The 21,892-nt window shown below is 42.3% G+C and overlaps 1 protein-coding gene across 33 annotated transcripts in view; it reads left to right on the forward strand.

Annotated features, from left to right (window-relative positions):
* Window positions 1-21,892, forward strand: part of LOC137874609 (receptor-type tyrosine-protein phosphatase delta-like) — a 333,500-nt gene that overhangs the window by 82,704 nt on the left and 228,904 nt on the right. For all 33 annotated transcript variants that reach the window (XM_068713389.1, XM_068713393.1, XM_068713391.1 and 30 more), the window contains exon 4: window positions 7,757-7,780. The gene's annotated coding sequence lies outside the window, so the exon portion shown is untranslated. The remainder of the gene's footprint in view (window positions 1-7,756; window positions 7,781-21,892) is intronic.

Here is a 21,892-nt window from a genome sequence, read left to right on the forward strand (position 1 = left end):
AAGTATTTGCATAATTCTTTACCCCTCTAGCAGCCCTCCTCTTTTATAAAAATCTATTTTCACTCCCCACGTTTTCTTTTTTCTCACCTCCGTCAGCCTCTTCTCCCCACCCCACCATTCGTCATCACACCTCCCCAGCCCTGTTGCTGAGTGCCAGTCATGTAAATGAGATAGTTAGCAGATCAAAAAGCATGGAGAGGTATTTTTTAATAGCAGAAGAGGTGTTGATTAGTGTCAGAGAAGGAGAGGCATAGTGAAGGCAGTCTATATCACACCCCAATGCTTTGAGGCATACGTGTGTGTGTGTGTTGACGTCTGTGTGTGTGTGTGTGTGTGTGTGTGTGTGTGTATGCATGTGAGGAAAAGAAAAAGCAGGGAAATGTGTGTCTATGTGTGCACACTCTGGTATGCATTTAGAGTATACCCACAGATGTTTGTCTATGAGAGGGTGTGTGTGTGTGTGTGTGTGTGTGTGTGTGTGTGTGTCATCAAAGTGTGTGTACCTTCCCTCCAGGGGATCAACGTTAATGCATAATACATAGCTCCATATTTCTGACTGTAACAGCAATAATGTTGGCGCTCTGAGTTTATGAAGAGGAGATCAGGTGTAGGAGAAAGTGATTACAGGGCATAAACACTGCAACTGATATTGCTTTATTGTGAGAAATGACTGGCATGGAGATGGCAGTAGCTGAAGACAGCCCCGAAGAAGAGCGCCAGCAACATTGTTAATCAGGTGCTTTACTGCAGTGATTGTCGGTAGTTATGGAGGAGTCACACGGATAACGAGTTGTCCTGGCGAATTAAATTGAAGCTCAAATCAGGCCAAGTGTCGGAACGCTGAGGCATAAAAGTTCCAAATGTGTGTTCACTCATTAAGCTCCAGTATATGATGATGATCTGGCTCGGCTATGTTTATTTGTATATGCAATTTACATCAACAATGGAGATTTATTAGTGTAATCGGGCAGCCCTCTTCTTCTGGTAATATACTGTATGTAATTATGGAGTTAATAGCATTTTAGCTTGAGTCTATGAGTTGTGTGTAGCATTTTTAATTAGACCTCTGAGGGATTGTTTTCTTCCCTTTTTATTATTTTATTTCCGTCATGGTTGCTTGCCGTTTGTCTTTCAAATTTCATCCAGAGCAAGATCTGACCCTACAGTCTTCATCTCTGAATCGAAATTTGAATGCAGCCTTAGATAAGGTTTAGGAATAAATAAATAGCAGTTCAAAGCTGGCATATCAGTGGCTCTTCATTCTGTGTCCAGGGGCTTGCCCGCATGCTTCTGCCTGTGTCAGAATTTTCATCTTCCCGTTCTCCCCAGCTGCTTCCCTCGCACGGCTCTCTCCCTCTCGCTCACACAGATGGCAGAGGGGTCGAAGCACTTTAATGAATTTTCAAAGGAGCTGCATTGGCAATATTAAAAGGAGCTCAAAAACTTAAACGCTTCTGACACTGGAGTCACACGCATGCGCACAATGACATGGCCGTAAAGGTACAAAAGCATAAATGCGCTCTAGCACACATGAATGGCTGTACACACATAAACACCATTATTACTTTCTTCAAAAAACAATTACATCCACAAACACGGAGAGAAAATATCACACCCTACACACCGTCGACATTTTTAATTAACTCCATTAGAATGACAGACACCCTCTGGAAGGTCAAAAGTCAATTTTAATGATGAGCCTACATATGGCAGCCACCGTGTTGCCTTGCAAGGGAAACGAGCACCACTTCTGCTGATCCATCTGTCCCGTGGTAATGACTGCACCTGGCCTCACATGGGCCAGCGCACACAGGTACCAGAGCTCTCAGAACCAGCTCGGTGCACAGAGGGAAACACAATTAAAAAGCAATGAGCACGCTCGCATCTTGCGGCCACACTGTTTACTCATTATGTCTAATTATCTATTTGAGTCAGAGATTTAAAAGTCGAGCTTTTTAGACAGTCAGCGTGAGCGTTTAAGGTGCACTGAGGCCATAAATGACTGTGATCTTGGACCCGATGAATTTCACCTGGAAATGCAGTCAATTGTCAGGCGTGTCCTCATGACCTGTGTTAATGGTTTTCTTGTTGCGAGAGGCCAATGTTTGGGAACCTGATTTGTGAGTAGGGAGTGTCAAACATCATTAAAGCCTTTCTCTTTTTGCTTCTCCTACACACACCAGAGCCTGGAGGAACCACTCCAATCCAGGCCTCTTTTAGCTGGCCTTGATCGCGCTAGTCGACATACGACTGCCTGTAGGGTCCCCCCCCCCCCCCCCCCCATCTTCACAAGTGGCGGATATGAAGGGCCAAGCCAGTGCTGCGCAGCCATAGGCATCACGCCGATTGCCTCTCCCTCTTTTTTATTTCTTCCTTTCTACTCTGTCCTTCCGTCTACTTCTCCCCAGGCAAAAGAATCTTTATCCCACTTCTACGTAGCTGAACTCAGGGTCAGAACTCAGCATCACGCCCACAGGCCTCTGATCTCCCCAACTTCTGATCACTCATCAAGGTCTGTCAGGCAGAATTCTCTAAAATGCTGCATTTGAAAAAGTCCCTTAGTATTTTTTTTAACACAAGAGGGTGGACATGGCCCCTGGGAAGATACATCAGACCAGGGTTGCATTTGATTTAGCTCTGTTCTTTCTTTTTTTCCCTGTCCACCATTGTATAGCAGATCAGAAGGGATTAGTGCAAAAACATATGGACTCTTTTTAATATCCTAAAGATATGTTTTAACTTTTTATGAGAAACATTATGATTAAACGTTAAGATTGCATTGATTTGAGCAAAAATAAAAAAAGTACAATTCTATATTATTTTATATAAAAAAAACAACTAGTTATTAACTTGTCTGTCATCATCTAATTTGACTATAGTCTGGCCTGAGGAAAAAAAATATCTGAATAATAGGAGAGGATTTGAGGATTGAGTGATACAGAGCGTTGTCGGAGCACTTCTGTTTTCAAACAGGAGACAGCTGCAGCAGAAGAAGAACATCTGCCGCGGTGCTAACACAAGCATACCTCGTTTCCGTACTGTCATGCCTGAGCGGCCCTTAAACCGGACAGCGCTGAGTCTGACAACCGCCTGATGAAGTTTGGAGTTTCTATATCTGCGTTCATCAGGCTGTCACTCACAAAGTAGTTATTCACACCTCGACTTGAAGAGAGATTAAAAACAAGTGAGCAATTTTTTTTTTTTTACCCCTCAAAGAACAGCCTTAGCTTTGGAGCCAATCTGGCTTCTTGTCTGACTTGTGTAAACTTCTAGATACTTCTGCAGTCTGTGTGAGCCCAGGCCATCTGTAGCCTCCGTCAGTGCTTCTCTAAGTCTTTGTTGCAACAGAAAAAAAAGAGTTAATGTTTATATCAGCTCAGATGGAAGGGTGCAAGCTCTCTCAGAATCATTGATAACACGGCAGCTCTGTTCTCTCTTCTGAAATGTCTGTTTCACACCTTCTCCCTTCTCTCCCTGCATTGAGGCCTTTTTGCAGCTAACTGGAGCTTGGCCAGCCGGAGCCATTTTGTCCCATTATGTGGTACTGTAAAAAAGAAGAAAAAAAAAAAAAAAAAAACAGCTGCTCCCATTCCACACTGGTGAATAGGTTAAATTGTGACACAAGGAACAGGGCTTTTTTCGTCATGGTCTAAATTGACTGACAACAGGCGCGGGAGGTTCCACTGTTCCCTCTCGGGCTGCCTTCCAGCTCCATTGCTTTTGATTTGCAATTAGCGGCCACACAGTCCTGCAGACATTTTAGAGACAGGACTCTCGCTCTCTCTTTCTGCGCGTGTGTGTGTGTGTGTGTGTGTGTGTGTGTGTGTGTGTGTGTGTGTGTGCCTTCATTGACATGTTTTCATATGCCACTGTGAGAGAAATGGCGGATCCACTGATTGACATAAATTAATTCACGCACTGTAGAACTAGAGGAAAGAGGGATGGATGCCCACTGCAGTGGATCGGTTGAGTGCATGTGTAGTATAGGCCTAGTTTGAGTATTGATTGTGCCATCTCGAATGTAAGCCGCTCTATCATTTATTTAATTGATATTTGTGTTTGTTTTTTTTCGTCCCCCAAAAATGAGTCTACACTGTAAAAAACAAGTGGTTATATTTTTAAAATAACAAGGTAGAAAAGGTATTGGCATCTTCTCTTTTTTAAAGAGGAATACAATTGTAGTCATTATGTTACAGGGGAAAAAAGCTTAGCATACTTCAATTCCAATACGTATTCAAAACCAGTGTATGTGGGTTGTAAGTGCACTTATAAATCAAGTGTTTAATAGCATTGAAATATGCATGCTTGGCATAATATACCAAACCATAAAAGTCACATTTTCTAGGACATTTCCCTATTAAAACAGAGACGAGCCCAGCAATTAGATACTATAGAATGAAATAAGAGATAAGAGCTACTTAAGATACTTATCAAATGCAGAATAATACAGCTTTCTCTTTTGCCTCCACTGACCTCAGAGCTAAATTAGCTGCCACTCTGATCACCTTCAGTCCTTCATCTCTGAGGAGTTGAAAGTTGTAGGGGTGGGCGAGGGAAGTCTACAACGCAATATGGGCGAGGCAGGATTTCTAATGGCTGGCGAAGAACAATTGAAGATGATTAACAACCCCATCAAACCCTCACAGATATACTGTGTTCATTTGTGTAATGGGACTTAAAAGTCAGAATCGTTATGGACAATTAAGGCCAGATCAAAAGATGGTGAATTATTTCTCAGGTAAATATTAGAGTAATGTAATTTGTGGCCACGGCATAAAAAACCTGCAAATCATGAGCGCATTCTTTGTCATCAGATGCTGTACCATTTTAAAAGCAAACACCAGTTGTCGTCATATTGGTTGGAGCGTTTGTGGCGATCACAGTTAACACATATATTTAAGTATAAATAGATACACAAGCGGTGCAAAGGGGATATTCATTTATCAGCAAGTGTGGCTGCAGTTGGCTGTTAGGGACCAAACAAAACAGCTCCTCAGATTCCCTTAAAATGCGGAGTTGTCCCCGCCGTGGTGCACTGACTGTTATGTGATGAATGAGGAAAGTCAAGACCGGCTGTGTCAAAAAGAATCTCCCTTGAGGAAACTGATGTCCTTGTCCTAGAGCCGCATAGTCTCAGAGGACTAAATACACAGCACTGCAAATATCCCACCAAGGGCAGATGATGTCTCTCTAAGTTTAATCCAAATTTCTGGACAAAGTGTAATGTCTGTTGCCATGTTTTCTTTACACATCAATAGCTTTTTGGTGAAAAGACATTGTGTAAATACTAAACACCGAACACGTTGATGCATTTAACAAGATGAGCTGCCAACAGTTACACAATAGTTTTAATTATAGGCTGCTTGAATCCCTAGTTAACTCAGCCCAGTACAGACATGTACAACTTGTTTATATATCGGGATGTGACTACCTGGGTAGAATTTGTTATTTGTTGTCGTGCTAATCTATTTTAAGTACATAGTATGTCTTCATAAGCTCTTATTTGACTTTGTAAATGGGGCTACATACAGAATTTGAAAGTCTTTTAAACTACAGAAACCTTGCAGTGTACTACTTCCCCAACACATTGTCGCACAAGACATTTCATGAGCAATGGCAATATCAAGGAAAAATTGACTAATAAAATTGTCACATCACAAACAAGAAAGTAACCCATTTAATCTGGAAGGAAACTCAAAGGGTTCATGGTGTGGCCGCCAGTTACTCATCTTGGCATAGCCATTTCTGCCTTATTGCAAAGGCTAGCCAAAGCAAAACTTGAGCCCATGCCTTCACTAAAGCCCATGCCTGAGCAGTGATATGCTGCTCACTATGTTGCATCACAGAGGCTTTTTGTAATTCCCCAGCACTGACCACTCCAAACATCCCCAAATCCCTCTTGTCAATATAGAAAAGACAACATGAGGAGCAGACTTCTCAGCTTTTCTTTGCCTTGTCAAAAGTTTTTCTATCGTGTTGTGGGTTCTACACAGCATAACTAAGACCCTGGAAGCAGCTTATCTGCTTAAAACAGGAGGGTGAGAGAGGGTGAAAAAAGTGTCTCCGTCTTCTATCTTTTTCACAGAGTGGGTTTATTGAAGCCACCAGAGCTTTGGTTTCTCCCTCTAGATTCCCCCTCCACCATCCCCACTAGTCTAATCCACTGAGGCCCAGGCTACCTCCACTGCTTTTGATTGGCCAGGGTTCCGAATATCCACCACCAAGGCTAAGGGAATATCTGGGCAATCTTCACTGCACTGCAAAAAGAGTGTCTATTAATAAACGCAAAAGGTGATGAGATCACATTTCAAATTTTGCCACATCCCACGCATCTCCTCTCCATTGTTATTGTTATCTTTCATCGGCGTCCATTCAAGTGTCTTGGTCTCTCACTCTACCAAACAACACTGATGCTAATGTCATTGAAACCCCAGGTGCTTCGAGGGGCTCTTGAAGTCTGACATCAGTCCCTGCCACCCCCTCCCCTGGGTCCAATTTTCCCGGTATGAAGCTTCAAGGTCCTGAGTTGAGCTCTCTATTTAGCAACAACGGTAGCAGCGAGTGAGAATGTGTGTCAGACAGAATGGTAATGAGCGTCCCAGAGATTGAACCCCAGTCTTCCCCCCTTTTCCTGAAAGTAGATTTGTTCTCACGAGCCAAACAGACATTGTAATCACATTCCCCCACCGTTGATCCCCTTGGGATGTGTTGCATGCACACCAAAAATGTAAATGAATACAAGGGAATAGACACCATTGGTGATAAATCATATTACTGGCAAATTCTGCTTAGCAACACAACTAGACTGCACTGGTAAGCAATTGCAGCTCAGCTTTAGTCCTGCGTCTTCTATTTCCCTCACACTGCATCCAGTTATTGTCAGCTCACTCCATTTCCTTGTTTTATTGCACATTTACCAGAAAGCCAAACTGTACTTTGGAAGAGTACATTCGTAGAGGGACCACTTTAATTGTTAAACAAAAAAAAGAAAAGCATGCTGTAATGGAAATCCAGTATAAACTGCTCAGGCTGCCAGAGATTTGGCACAGGAAAGTGGAGGAGAGTACAGGTCTTATAATATCAATTTATATAATTTTTTTGGGGAGATATGACTGTTAGGCAGTGACGTAGTGAAAATGGCCGGATGTTGCTTTTTTTCAGGGTACCTGTTCATTGTTTGTGCAGTGGCCACCCTGAGGCCTTGTCGGGTAGTGCAGTACTGCCATGTTGTTATGGTGTTGGAACCTTGGACGTTGGCAAGCTAGGGGAAATAGCAACGGTTTATGTGCACAGGGTGAGATATATCAGAGGGCGACTAAATTGCTGCATGGTTGTGTGAGCACAATTGTTTGTCCGGTGGTTACCGGTATGTCACACTGGTGCAAAAAGAATCAAAAGTTTGTCGGCAATAGATGAGGTTTTCGCTTACATCCTCTCTGCCTCCACCCTCAAAATCTTGAAACACCGACAAATATTAATGCAAGTTGTGCAAACTTTGAATCCTCGTGGGGAACTATCTGAGACGTTTCATGTCCCTCGATTAATAAATGATGTCCGCCTCTTGACAGGGACTATTCTTAACCCCTAGTCAGTACAATGCTGGGACACCGTCATTTTTCAGGGGAGCTAGTGACAGCCTCAGCCCGCATTGAAGTTCAGCTTGCTGTACTTTGTAATTTGCTGACATTTCTCTTCTCTCTTTCTCTCTCTCTTATTTCCCCCCTCCTCCCTCTTTTCCCCAATGGCCCGCTTACAGATGTGACCAACTATTCCACACTAGGTAAGACTCATTTAATTCCTCATTGCACTGTTCTCAAGAGTGAGACTCATGTTTGAGTTGTCATGTGTGTTTGGGAGAGAGATGTGAATGCATGAAAATGGAAGAGGGTTAGATGGGGGTGGGGTGGAATCAAACCGGCACCAAGATGCTGCTGTTTGTTCAGTAAGGTATGTAATGCTCTGCAGTCCTCCCCCATCCCATTTTCCCATATGTGTTCATGGGAATACACAATGGTGGCTTTTTCTTGCAAGCGGATTGTGTGCTCTGTGCCTTCAATTTGAATATTATTCAAATGAGAATCAAATGGCCCAGATTGTTCAAAGAATACGCCGGCAGTGTTGACTTAAACAAGCATAGCACGGATGGTGTCCGTTTCCCACTGAGGTGTGTGTGTGTGTGTGTGTGTGTGTGTGTGTGTGAGGAAATATCTCATAGCTGTGAACTCTTCCTCTGTTCAAAACTCCACATGTCAACATGAAACTCCTGGTACTGGGGACACCGACAGTGTCCATATGGTCACATAGCCTTGAACGTCCTGTTCTCAGGGGAGAACAACCGTCTCTAAGGGACCTACTAATCTTTTGCTCACTTCATCCGAACTTCATGGCAGGCTCAAGAGACTTCACACCGGCACTTAAGTCCAAACCCAGATAAACACCAAGAGGCTGTGTCTGAGTTGACCAAAACAAGTTGGTCTGAGATCAGTAGAAATGCAATTCTCCCCTGTGCAGTCTGTATCAGACATCCAAATGTTGTGTACTGATTGAAGGGGTGATTGTGTTGCTTCTGGCTGTGCAACAAATTGCCCCAGGGCTAATAAAGATAACCATACCTTATGAATGGCATTTTTCAAATGTTAGCCGTAAAACATGATCGCTAAAATGCCAGTATCATTCCATCCTGACTATACCATAACCTTTTTTCATCTCGGAAAAGAGTTTATGAGGAGCAGACTTTTAACTTGTGTATGGCCATATGTAAAAATGGCGGCAATCACTTCCTCTGGCAATGGCGGTAAACGGACGCACTTTGTAGCGCAATGACGATGCAAGCAAACCATGGGTTGTACAGGCATTGAACAAGGCTGACAGCAAAGCAGCAGACTTACATCCCCAACAATTGAATTGGGTTGAACAAGCAAAACTCAGTGTGAAAGCAGCACAGGCTGCTGAATGCCAAGACGAGTGTGCATTCTATGTTTTGTCAGACTGTTTCTGGAGACGCTCAGCGGGCTGTAGGATTGTGATAGAGGTCAACTGCACGATTGAATCCACCATAGTGGGGCCTCAGACCAGACCAGCAGGACCTTTCAACACTAACCATGGCTCTGAGCATCTGTTCATGGGGGGAAAATCAATCAACTCATCTTGAAGGTGGTGCAAGGGAACTGGACAAATGAGAAAACTGGCAAACCTTCATGCTACTCTTACTTGGCTGTTGTTTTGTCTCAGATGCATAGTTGTTGTTAGTGCACTTGACTTTTCGTACTCGGACAGTTTTTGGATACTGCCACCTCATTGTGTAATTGAAAACCCAGCGCCATGCCACTACACCAGCACAGTTCGGCAACCAGGCAGAGCATCTGCAAGCAGTTCTGGTCCGGCTCTCAACTCTTTGAGGCGGGCGCTGGCTGACTGCTCGGAAACAGAAAACCCCTGGCTTGCTGAGAATAATAAGTACCCATGGGAAGCTGCCAGATGGACATTTACTGTGAGCCTAGCTGGAGAGGGAGAAATCTGTCAAACATCACACTAGGCATCTGTGGGGGAGCAGTGCAGGTTCACGTCCACTATGTCGGATGAGAGGAGTGCTCTTTGTCGAGACTAAAAAGCAGTTAGATTTTTAACATATCATGTCTAGTTGATGCATTCACCTTCTTTCAAGGTCGGCAATCCACATTACATTAAAGCCACCTGTTACAGTGAAAGCTTTAAATAATGTCCAGATAATGGACGCTTTAAAGAAGTTCATCATATAGTATCTCAGATTGCAGACAGTCTCTAAGTGCAGTAGAATGGCTTTCTTCATTTAACTCAAATTGTATTCTTATTTCCAGTTGCTATTAATTAACATCAAGCTCAATTTGCAGCCCAATCCTGCTGTGCTGCTGATGCGAGACTTGAGATAAAGATCTAAATGTTATACTTGCTACAGGCAGTCTGTCCCCATCATGCAATAATAAGGCAAAAGCATGTTTTTGCCTTAGATACTCCTTGAAGCCCTGTCTTTTGACTTGAAGTAGAAATGCCCAGTATTTTTTTTTTTGTTCATACACTCTTCAATACAAAGCTGTCGGCGAGGAATTACAATTGGCTCATTATGCTCCGGGAAGCTCGAGGGTCTCAGTGCTGGTAAGGAGAGGGAGAATGAGAGAGAAAGAGCACAAAGAGTTCATCCTAGTATCGTCAGCAGTGAAATAGGACCTTGGTTCTCTTAGACAATCTGTGCACCAGTTATTATTGCATTATGTCTGGCAGTCCTCCTCTCAGACAGGAACTGAGCCACACTTGAGCAGTGATATAACACTGGCACAGAAGAGAGTGATTGCTGGCTGCTCAGTTAAGCAAATACCATTACGATGTTGAAGTCTAAAAGTAGATCTGTGCTTGGTGAAAATGATAAAAGGCCAGCCCGGACAGTATTCAAAGCACTGGTAGCTTTGTTATACACAGGAGTGGATTCTTCTGAAATGGTTCGAGTTTATTCATCTCTCAGAGGACAAGAACAATGCTATTCACGGATATCACAACACTTTCAAGTCTCCATCTGGGCTTCTCACGCCCTGGAAAAAACGCTGTTACGTGCTTTTCAAAAAATTAAGAACAACTGCTTGTTTGGAATCATACGTTTTTTTGATAACTATGCGCGCTATCTTTACTTAAGAGAGAGAAAACATAGGTGGGTGAGCGTAACAGAATATATGTTTTAGCAATGATCTTGAGTTCACAGCCCTCACAGGAATGCTTGTACGTAGAGCAAGCGAGCTGTCATAACCCCAAACAATTAAAGAACAACCAGGACTTGCTCCTGTGGTGGGTCTTAATGTTAGCGCTTTCTTTCTTTTAGCCGTGCCCTCTGGGTAACGGGCCATTTTGCTAATGGTGAGTTTCTCGGGCTTGTCAAAAGCCTCCTGGCATTAACAAAAGCTCTTGAGAGAGATTAAAGTTGCTGTATGTTAATTCTTTCCCCCTCTTTTTTAAAAAAAAACCCCCATCTACTGCAGGGAAAGTTGTTAATAAGAAATGTGACTGATAGCTACTTAGCGTGAATTTGTATAAATTCTACAGTAATTAGACATGAGTGACGAATTCACCAAGTGTTCACTTTTACAGCCGCCTCTGAGAAATCTGCTAACATTGCATTTTGTTAGCAGAGCGTGTCGCTCCTCGCCTCTTTGATAGGCAATGTCCATATTTTCATAATAATCACCCATAATTGCAGCTGATCACACATGTTCATATTCATGCTATATGCACATGTAGATTCTTTAAGGGTGTTGTGCCACAGTAATTTGGGCAGACACACCATGGAGACTCGTGTACACTTGGTCGCCCCCATCCCGGCAAGTGAGGCGGTTCGGCTGTTACGAACAGATGGCTTATCTTTAACTTTATCAGTGACGGCAGTGTCACCAGCAAACGCGATAAGTTGCTCCAGTGCCTGGGGAGAGCGGCATCCATCAGTAGCTAACAGCATATGGTGAAGGCACATTAAGGTGTCCTCTCTCTCTTTCCCTGCCTTCCTGTTCTATGAGTGGTTCTGCAGCCAAGCATCAGATGCTGACTTCACAGGACAAAGTGTATGTGTGCATTTGAGTGTGTGCTGAGGGGCAGTGGGCACCCAATTTGAGATAGTGTGCTGTCTGTTTGATCCGTTTTATGTGATTTCAAAGCTCTGCGGTAATTCATTTACTTGTTTATTTATTTTTTGCATAGGATTAGAGTTGGCCCTAACTCCCAAACCCTATCTACCAGCAGCTTTTTTTTTCTTGTTTGTGTCTTTAACGCGGTTTTAGGAGTTTAACATGGTAAAATAAAGTTTATTTTCCATTTGGTGAGAAGATTCGGTGTCAAGAATTAGTGTTGTTTTTCCTCTCTCTCCAACTATAACAACCTCAATTGCCATCCCAACCTAACCACCCTGGTGATGCTCTATTCCAACATTGGAAGGAAAGCGTGTTTACCAGACCCTCCATGTGTTGCATTCCTACATTAAGCTGAATGTCAATCAAAGTCTTGTTTGCTTGAGCAAGTGGCTCAGTCTTCCACGGACCAACATGACAGCATGGTGTTGGACACAAATCAAACGCACTACAGAAATTACCTTCACCTCCTGTGTGGATTGGGAAGTACACAGTAGCAGAAGAAGTGCTAATGAAGTCAAGCTTCTCTCCCGAGGCATACACAAATTGTTACATAATGATATGTTTCAGTCCTTAACACACAAGACTAAATGTATTATGAACAGCACTGCCCGAATGTTTCTAAGTTGAAATAAAAAGCCTTGTACAAGTCGTCAGAACAAGTGACACCATGCCTGAAGGCATGTGCCACTTCCTAAACCTTACTACATTCATTCTTATTTTAGAGTCATTGTTTTTCAGCAATTATTTAATACCGTGTTATAATCACCTCCAGTGCTTTTTAATTTTACTCTCTCTCTGTTGCTTTTTCTGTTTTCACATCCATTTTATGCTAAATTTCAACTCATGTAAAAACTCTCTGATATGTCACAGCATGCATCCTACCCAACCCCTTTTAGCTTTCCCTTTTCTATTGTTATTCCCATGTTGACGTCTCTCCACGCAACAATAATTAGCCTGCTCTTCAAAAATATAATTTTCTATTGTGTCTTCAGGGTTTGGTCATTAAATGAACAAAGGCAGTCAAAGGACTGACACAATATGCACAGCTGATTAAAGGTGCAGGCATCACAAACGTTGGTTAAGAAACAATCAGTGAATCTACTTGTTCTTACATCATCCTGTTATCTCATGTTAACAAGGAAACTTGTGCCAAGGACACGTTTCTCAAGTGCAGAAATGTGTTGTTTGACTTGTCGCAGAGTCTTTCTTTTCCAGTCAGCTTGTGAAAACAGACAAAAGCATAGCACATACAGAAGGTTAAGCTATATGATGAAGTTCCTCTCTCAGTACAGTATGTGCATATACTATTTCCTGCATCTACAGGAATGATGCTGCGAATATGCTGCTGTTTTTAAGGCCTACACATTCTTGTATTACCAGGAAAAGCTGTTGGGATATCAGCTGAAGTCATGTGGTCTCTTTTGAGACAGCATCTGGCCCAAGCTGGCTCAAGCACCCTGCATCCATTTTGGCAGAACATTTGAGAATGATTAAGACCACTGGACAGAATCCATGGCCTTGCTCCTCTGAAGGTTGAATGTCAGAGGTCGCTGGGTGGCCAACCCATCTGCCGGCCTGGCGATGCCACATACAGTACAGGCTGGACGTTCGTAATAGAGTGGCATGTTTCGTGGGTGTCTAAGCAAAGAGAGGCTGTGTTCACTGCCTGCTCAGACGTATACTCTACATCTACATCATAGCAAAGCCTTCCAACAGATTATGTCATTATCACTGATTTATTAACAGTGTTTTGAAAGATGCAAAGTGACTAATTAATTTGTTTTTTGTGAGATATCAATCTTATGCAAAGGCATATGCTTAATAGTCTTGAAGAATATCGCAGCAAACCTTGCATTCAAAACATTGTTCCACTGTGTGAAGGTACTATTACATTGTGTCGTCAATATTGGGTCTGAACTTGAACTCATGCATGGGGCCTACAGACATGGTAGGATTAACCTATTGGGGGGGCCTGTGTATTTTGTATGCACTCAAGTCCTCATTAGATGAAGTGCACACAGCAGACTGCATGGCATTTACATCATGTGTGTTCAGGCACGATGCTGATAAGAAGGTTACTTGCGTTTTGGCAGGAGAGTCCAACACACACTCATTGTAGTACTCCTATGAAATGGAAAAAAATAAATAAACGTAAAACCTATAATTAAAAAAACATGATCTGTCACGCAGCCAGTATGAACAGCTGTGGTAATTAAAATAACAATGTGACATGGACAGCTGAAAAATATGGCCAAAACGCTGCCTGTGTAGACAAGATTCAAAAAACAACTTAGAAGTGCTACCTATCATATTTCAACTTTATTGACCCTATATTTTAAAGTATTTGGTTCCCTCTCTTCTGTTTGATTTTCCTTTTACTGTAAAGCCAATGCTAAACTAGACTAAAAGAAAAAGAAGGGAAGATACCACATGAATTTTCACTCCAAAAGTCGTGCCATCCAACAGCTCCATTCAGAAATGATTGACAACCTTTAAGCTGGTCATTCAAGCCAAATTACTCGTTCAGAGGCAGTTTACCAAGCATTTGATCAAGGACAAGAGGGATTCAGCCGTAACACTTGATACTCATGTTCAGCCTTGGTATTAGTCACATTTTGATATGAATCCACATCATCATTCAGAATAAAGCATTCACTAGCAAGTGAGCAGTCTTTCACACGACACAACAGAGTATGGGTTTGTAGCCTCAAAAGGTGGCTTGATCTATTAGATTATTTCCTCTCGTTAATTACCCTTAATAGTGCAGCAAGCGACACTGCGTCACGATTAGGGGCAGCAAAGCGTGGTTCTGTAGAGGCTGCACTATATTTACCCTGCAGAGCTCTATGTATACACAAAGCTGCTGCACCATGTCCCAGTACAATACCACTTTCACTTTCTTGACCAACACAAAAATAGAATAATGCGCTAATTAGTCCTCTGTGGCCGGGCATACGGAGAGCACAGGTTTGTAAATACAGGAGAGGATGTGTCCTCGACTGTCCCTTGTTACAGATGAAAGGCCTGAAGCCAGATGGGGAATTTGAGCCAGGCTGTTGTTTTTTTTCCTGCTCCGACATGTGCACTGACATTCCTGCAGGTCAAAAAGGGAAATTACTGTGAGGTTTGTGTTTGCTTGGGGCCTCTGGTGTCCGCGGGCCTTGCTAAAGGGTTATCCTTGGGGTAAGGACAGAACGGTGACCATGAGATTGGATTAGAGCTTGAGACATATAAGTAGGTTAATGAACTGCTGTGTTTACGGTGGAAAGGATCGTCATCTCACAACTATATTCTCACTCTAAGACAAAGCTCTGGTTCCACATCGTACAGAGGCAGCATCTCAATAATGGCTTAGCAATGAGTTTGACTGTTCATTCATTTCTTTTGTGTGGGGAAGTAGTGCGCCCGATACAGTATGCAGGGACATGGAAGGTGTGGAGCTGGCAGTGGTGGATGGACACAAAGCCAGCCTGACTTTAGAGTCAAAAGACTACTGTTTCATGAACAGTAAGCATTATGTTTCCCAAATCTTAACCACATGTTTTAGTAACCTAACCCTAGTCATACACTTGTCAGTATACAGTTGTGGTCAAAAGTTTACATACACTTGTAAAGAACATAATGTCATGGCTCTCTTGAGTTTCCAGTTATTTCTACAACTCTGATTTTTCTCTGATAGAGTGATTGGAACAGATACTTCTTTGTCACAAAAAACATTCATGAAGTTTGGTTCTTTCATGACTTTATTATGGGTTAACAGAAAAAGTGACAAAATCTGCTGGGTCAAAAATATACATACAGCAACATGAATTAGCAATTTTGGTGACTTAGAAAGTTGTGTCAATGAAATGAGCTTCATAGCATGGCCTCTTAACTTCTTGTGAGTGATTATGAGTGACTACAGCTGGTGACTTCTCTGAGGCCATTTAAATAGGGCTCATTGGATACAAGCGCCCACAAACGCTACAATGGGAAAGTCAAAGGAGCTCAGCATGGATCTGAAAAAGCGAATCATTGACTTGAACAAGTCAGGAAAGTCACTTGGAGCCATTTCAAAGCAGCTGCAGGTCCCAAGAGCAACAGTGCAAACAATTGTTTGTAAGTATAAAGTGCATGGCACTGTTTTGTCACTGCCACGATCAGGAAGAAAACGCAAGCTATCACCTGCTGCTGAGAGAAAATTGGTCAGGAGGGTGAAGAGTCAACCGAGAACCACCAAAAAGCAGATCTGCCAAGAATTAGAAGCTGCTGGAACACAGGTGTCAGTGTCCACAGTCAAGCGTGTTTTGCATCTCCATGGACTGAGAGGCTGCCGTGCAAGAAGGAAGCCCTCGCTCCAAAAGCGGCATCTTAAGGCTCGACTGAAGTTTGCTGCTGATCACGTGGACAAAGATAAGACCTTCTGGAGGAAAGTTCTGTGATCAGACGAAACAAAAATCAAGCTGTTTGGCCACAATGCCCAGCAATATGTTTGGAGGAGAAAAGGTGAGGCCTTTAACCCCAAGAACACCATGCCTACCGTCAAGCACGGTGGTGGTAGTATTATGCTGTGGGGCTGTTTTGCTGCCAATGGAACCGGTGCTTTACAGAGAGTAAATGGGATCATGAAGAAGGAGGATTACCTTCAAATTCTTCAAGATAACCTAAAATCATCAGCCCGAAGGTTGGGTCTTGGGCGCAGTTTGGTGTTCCAACAGGACAATGACCCCAAACACACATCAAAAGTGGTAATGGAATGGCTAAATCAGGCTAGAATTAGGGTTTTAGAATGGCCTTCCCAAAGTCCTGACTTAAAATCCCATTGAGAACATGTGGACAATGCTGAAGAAACAAGTCCATGTCAGAAAGCCATCAAATTTAACTGAACTGCACCAATTCTGTCAAGAGTGGTCAAAGATTCAACGAGAAGCTTGCCAGAAGCTTGTGGATGGCTACCAAAAGCGCCTAATTGAAGTGAAAATGGCCAAGGGACATGTAACCAAATATTAGCACTGCTGTATGTATATTTTTGACCCAGCAGATTTGATCACTTTTTCTGTTGACCCATAATAAAGTCATGAAAGAACCAAACTTCATGAATGTTTTTTGTGACCAAGAAGTATCTGTTCCAATCACTCTATCAGAGAAAAATCAGAGTTGTAGAAATAACGGGGAAACTCAAGAGAGCCATGACATTATGTTCTTTACGAGTGTATGTAAACTTTTGACCACAACTGTATTAGCCACCACTGACAGTAGAAAAACAAAATACAGTAACAGGATCTTACAACTTTTTTTATTAGATTAATTGAAAATGATGGTTGGTGCTATTTTGTTAGCCACAACTTTTCTTTTGGAAAGAACTTGTTTTGTACCGTTTGTGCCTTGAGTTCTGAATTGTCGCATTGTTTTGTGTCTACTCCACCATTAGTCAGTAACCAGTGGATACTGTCTCCAGAATGGACCAAAACACATTGCATTATTTAAAGGAAACTTTCACGCTGTTGATATTTGCAATTTCACAAGGGATATTAAAAAGTTTTTTCAATTCACACGGAGCACTTTAAATATAACTAAGTGACTGTCAGGCCGCACGAGTCATTCATACAGTAGCATCACCAAGTTGTATTAATTCGGTGTTTGTTTGAGATGCGAAGAGGCTGCTACATGTGTCACCACAGCATTATTTGTCATCTTGTTACCGTGCACCCACCTCTCACTTCTTTTATCTTCTCGCTCCGAAACTTTCCTCTTTGACTTGGCATGATAATCACCTCACTTAAAAGATGGCAGGCAAGGAATAGAAATCAAGGTACCATATGCAAGAATAACATGCTGACACTGCATAGTCAACGGCAGTGAATATTCTCTCCCACATGTTTTTTTTACCTCTTTAGATTTCCATCGTAAACATAGTCTGTTATCTATTCCTATCCAGCTTTTTTCTACTTTTTTTAATCACTAGATTTGTATTTACATTTTCTAGCGGGTTCGCGTATTGTGGGCACCAGTCACACACACATTCGGTGTCATGCGGACGATTACACACCAAGTATTTGTTCAACGGTGAATAAACCTCTCACACTCATAACAAAGGCAAGCAACATACATTCAGCCATGTTAGTGCAAAGATTTGCACAAACTTATCAAATAAAATCCCCAGACTCACTTTCAACAATGCAATTATAAAAATTGAAATGCTCTGAACATGCAGAAGTAGCGTAACAGAATTACAGGAAAACATGAACTTCTTCTCTACAGAGATGATGAACTACAGCAGTGTCTCATGGTATAGTCGTGTCATCACTGTCTTAACCATATTAATTACTGAGCTAGAACAGGTAATTTATAAGGTGGACATTAAGTCAGGCTAAGTTGAGTTAGGTGCATTATGATTATATTAACATAATCCGCTTGTTAAATTGGATCAGCAATATTATTAAAGCAGGCATAGCTTTCACTCAGTGTCACTAATTCCTCTGACGCTTAAGTCCTAATGAGAAATAAGGAAGCACTTACAAGGAAGCGTACAGACTGAACGGCAGGTAGAGATTATCTGTCCGCCTCACTCAATTTCACTCACACACTCTGTGTCTTTGTCATAATCGCAATTACACAGAACCCGACACACCAAGAAACAAAGGAAACCACACACACTCAGGAAAACACACTTGCAGCTTGCAGCCTCGGCCTGTGTGCCGATGCTCTCAAAAGAATAGCACAAACACATCATTACAAGGTTCTTGGGAAAACCGTATGGAATGGAGACCAGTTGACAGTCCATGATTTGGCACAAAATGGGAGTTGTCATACTGTTGTCAAAAACTGCGCTTAGGTTTTCAGTGTTGCCACATTGGGAATTATAAAGTAGAAACTGTGAAAGCTAAAGAATGAGGAATAGCATTTATAACACTGCTGCGATTAAAACATAAAAGGAAAAAGTGAGTCAGAACGCTAGAGGACGATTGTTGGTTGTACGTGACGTGCTGTTTTTTGGGGGATTCTCTTATAAGAATATATAAACGTTACTGTTATGAATGCATTCAGTGCAAGTTGTTTGATTATAATACGATATATCCTCTCCAGTTGTTTTGTTTTGTTTGTCTTCATGCCAATATTTTGTCATTACACACATAATATGCACCGATTCGTGACAATTATCAGCCCCGGTTGGAGAGGGAGACCTGCAGCAGCTCTGGCATGTGTGAATAGGCTAACACACAGAATCGCAGAGAGCAGTCCGAGGGGAACCATTCACTGTCTTATCAGGCTATCTGACAGCACACAATGCTAATTCAGGTGTGAACAGTAAACTAATTTCCATTTTTCAGTCCGGCCATGCTTTCATAAATATTGACTGTCTGCCCATCTCGTTGCTTCCCACTGGACACACAAACAAAAACTTAAATATCCAGAATGAATTGGAAATGAGTTAAAAAAGGATTAATCATTTTGCACTGAACACACATAATATGACAGCCAATACCCTATCGATCACTGTGGAATTCTAATTCACCCATAATGACACAACATTAAGTGAACCTGATTGATAGTTTTTACACATGGGAGGACACAATTATGTTCCACACGGGACACACGTGCACCCGGCGAAGCGTGCGCACACACACGCGCAATCCGGCATGCTCTAGTCCGCCACAAATCCACACACTCCCATTCCATAATGTTATTATCTCATTCTCCACGGTCTCATTTTTCACAAAGCCCCAGGGTGTGTGAGGGACAGTCAGGGTTGAGCTCACACAAGCCCAGGCTGCACACCCGACTGCCAGTGAAGGTCTGTGTTAGTACCAAGTGCAACACTGCCAGAAGAAACGGGAAAATGGAAACGACCCAGATGATCCTGCAACACAATGTGGTGCAGGACCAGTGGAAGCAGCTGGTTGACTATTATTTGGAGATTCAATTTGGAGACTGACTATTGAAAGGACGTTATTACCTGGGAGATAAGTAGGCTCAGGTCTTTACAGCCACACAATACAAAAAGACCTCAGTATAACAGAGGGGTTGGGCTGTTTATCAAGGCCAATTGATTTCTTTAAAACTCATGTGGTGGCTTGCAAAAGATAACTTTATCTCAACTATTTACATTTCCAACAATGCAGAACAGTGTGTTCCAGCTGTGAAGATAATAAAGTATTATTATTCAAACCAGACATGATCTGAATGCCTGATCTTATTCATCATTATCATAACGTCGTGGACTGTTTTGTCGGGGACAGAAGATGAGTTGAGGTTGTGTCAGAGACTTCAAGAGACCAGGGTTGGTTATCAAACTCAAGCATGTCCAATCAATATTTGTCTTTGTGAGGAAAATCTTTTAAAGTTGCCACGGAGACAGTGTTTTCTCCTCATCAAACACCTACCCTCGCTGTATGAAATGGACTGCGGGATTCATTTCACTGTCAAGACACCCAACTGTCCATTTTCCCATCTGTCCAAACAGGCTCCGTGCTGTAGACTGCTGCACCTCTTGGACATGGTGCTTAATCATTGCGATGAATTTTGGGATCCTATTCATTCTCATTAGGGAAGTCACCATCTGATTCACTTGTAGTTGACTTTTTAACTTCTGCAAACTATATTCTCCCTCCATTTTTCTTTTCTTTTCACACAAAGGCAGTGAATCACAGCAGTACATAAAATGCATTGTGCAGGTTTCGACAGTTCAGGTTCAGGTAGAGTGTACTTCTGCCGGTATTGTGATTCATAGAGGTCAGAGATTACCTGATATTTGTGTTATTACATCTGCCAACGAGGTTATGTTTGCAGTCCAGTTTGTCTGCTTGTTTGTCTCGCCGTGGACTCAGCAGATTCTAATGCAATTTGGGTGGAGAGTGAGGCAACGGCCCAAGGAAGGAAACTGATTCGTTTTCAGCTATGTGGTCATTTATCAAGCATTATGTTTCCACTCAGCTGTAACGCTAAAGTGTGAAGAAAAATTCTACACTCAACTGTTCCATATAGATATTACACCTACACAGATCTTCTACTATTTTGGATTTCCTTTGGAAAACAATTTTCACAACCCATAAATGGCACCCAGTCTTACCTAAACATGTTAAATCCTATAACATATTTGGATGTTAGAAGGTATGCACATATCAACTCTGCGCTGACCTACATACCTTTGTCTATAGGCACTACAAGACTGAAACATGGTCGATTAAGACTGTCATATTAAACTCAACTTACTCGATATTTACTTTTAATACTCATTTAATACACATTTTGAAGCCATGCTAGTCACATGGCTAAAATATGTTTCCATTAGTACCACCAGCAGATAAAATGTTCACATATTCTATGAAATATCTCTACATCCACTGCATGGACTGGCATGAAATGTTGTACAGAGATTCATGGTTCCCAGATGATGTATCAGCAACTACTGCATTGCAATGGAACACACACGTTCATGCCCCCCTCAGCGTGAATTGTGGTAACTGTGGTGATTCCGAGACTTTCTCTCCAGCTCCATTATCGAGTAAAAATTCCTATTTGTTCAATAATTGATACCGACAAAAGCAATAAGCCTCAGCTGTATTTTGTATTCAGTGCTTTAGCAAATGTTAGCACTGTCATTATGAGCACGTTACCACGCTGATGTTTGCATTTAGTTTGAAGCGCCTTAGTACAGCCTCACAGCGCCCGTAGCATTGCTGCAGACTCCTTGTTGTATGGTGTCCATCAGAAATGCTATGACTTCTCACGCACAGCGTTTACTGTGTTGTGTAATAACAAAGACCCCAGCCTTGAGCAGTGGAACAATCAGTAGACACAGTAGTGACATGCTGCCAGAGGCAACTGGATCAGATGACTGGACTGCCAGCAGATAGCCACACACATGATTAGTGTCAGATCAGTGATATCATTTAATGTGACGCCTCAGACACGGGCCAGCTGTTACTGTGGGTAGCCAACTCTCCATCACTTCTTTGGTTTGGAGACACAATTTTATTCATGGTCACCGGCAGTGGAAAGAAGGGGTTGGAAACGTATCTCCATGTGTCTCCGTCAGACCAACAGCTCATCGCCTGGAGGCGACGCCACAGACTACTAAATCACAGAGTTAGTGATTAGCAAAGTTGGAGAAGCAAAGACAGGAACCAAAGCCCCAACCAGTAACTCTCAACATTGAATTTAACGTGTGTCCAGCAGGTGCTGTAGAAATGTTCCCTCAATCTTTCAATGTCCACATTCATATCTCAAAAGATGTTAATGCAGCATGTGGTTTTGCAAAGTAAAAG

Source organism: Cebidichthys violaceus, unplaced genomic scaffold, assembly GCF_023349555.1.
Source record: "Cebidichthys violaceus isolate CVI_PGR_0920_01 unplaced genomic scaffold, fCebVio1.0.p SCAF_19, whole genome shotgun sequence".
NCBI classification, from domain to species: Eukaryota; Metazoa; Chordata; class Actinopteri; order Perciformes; family Stichaeidae; genus Cebidichthys; species Cebidichthys violaceus.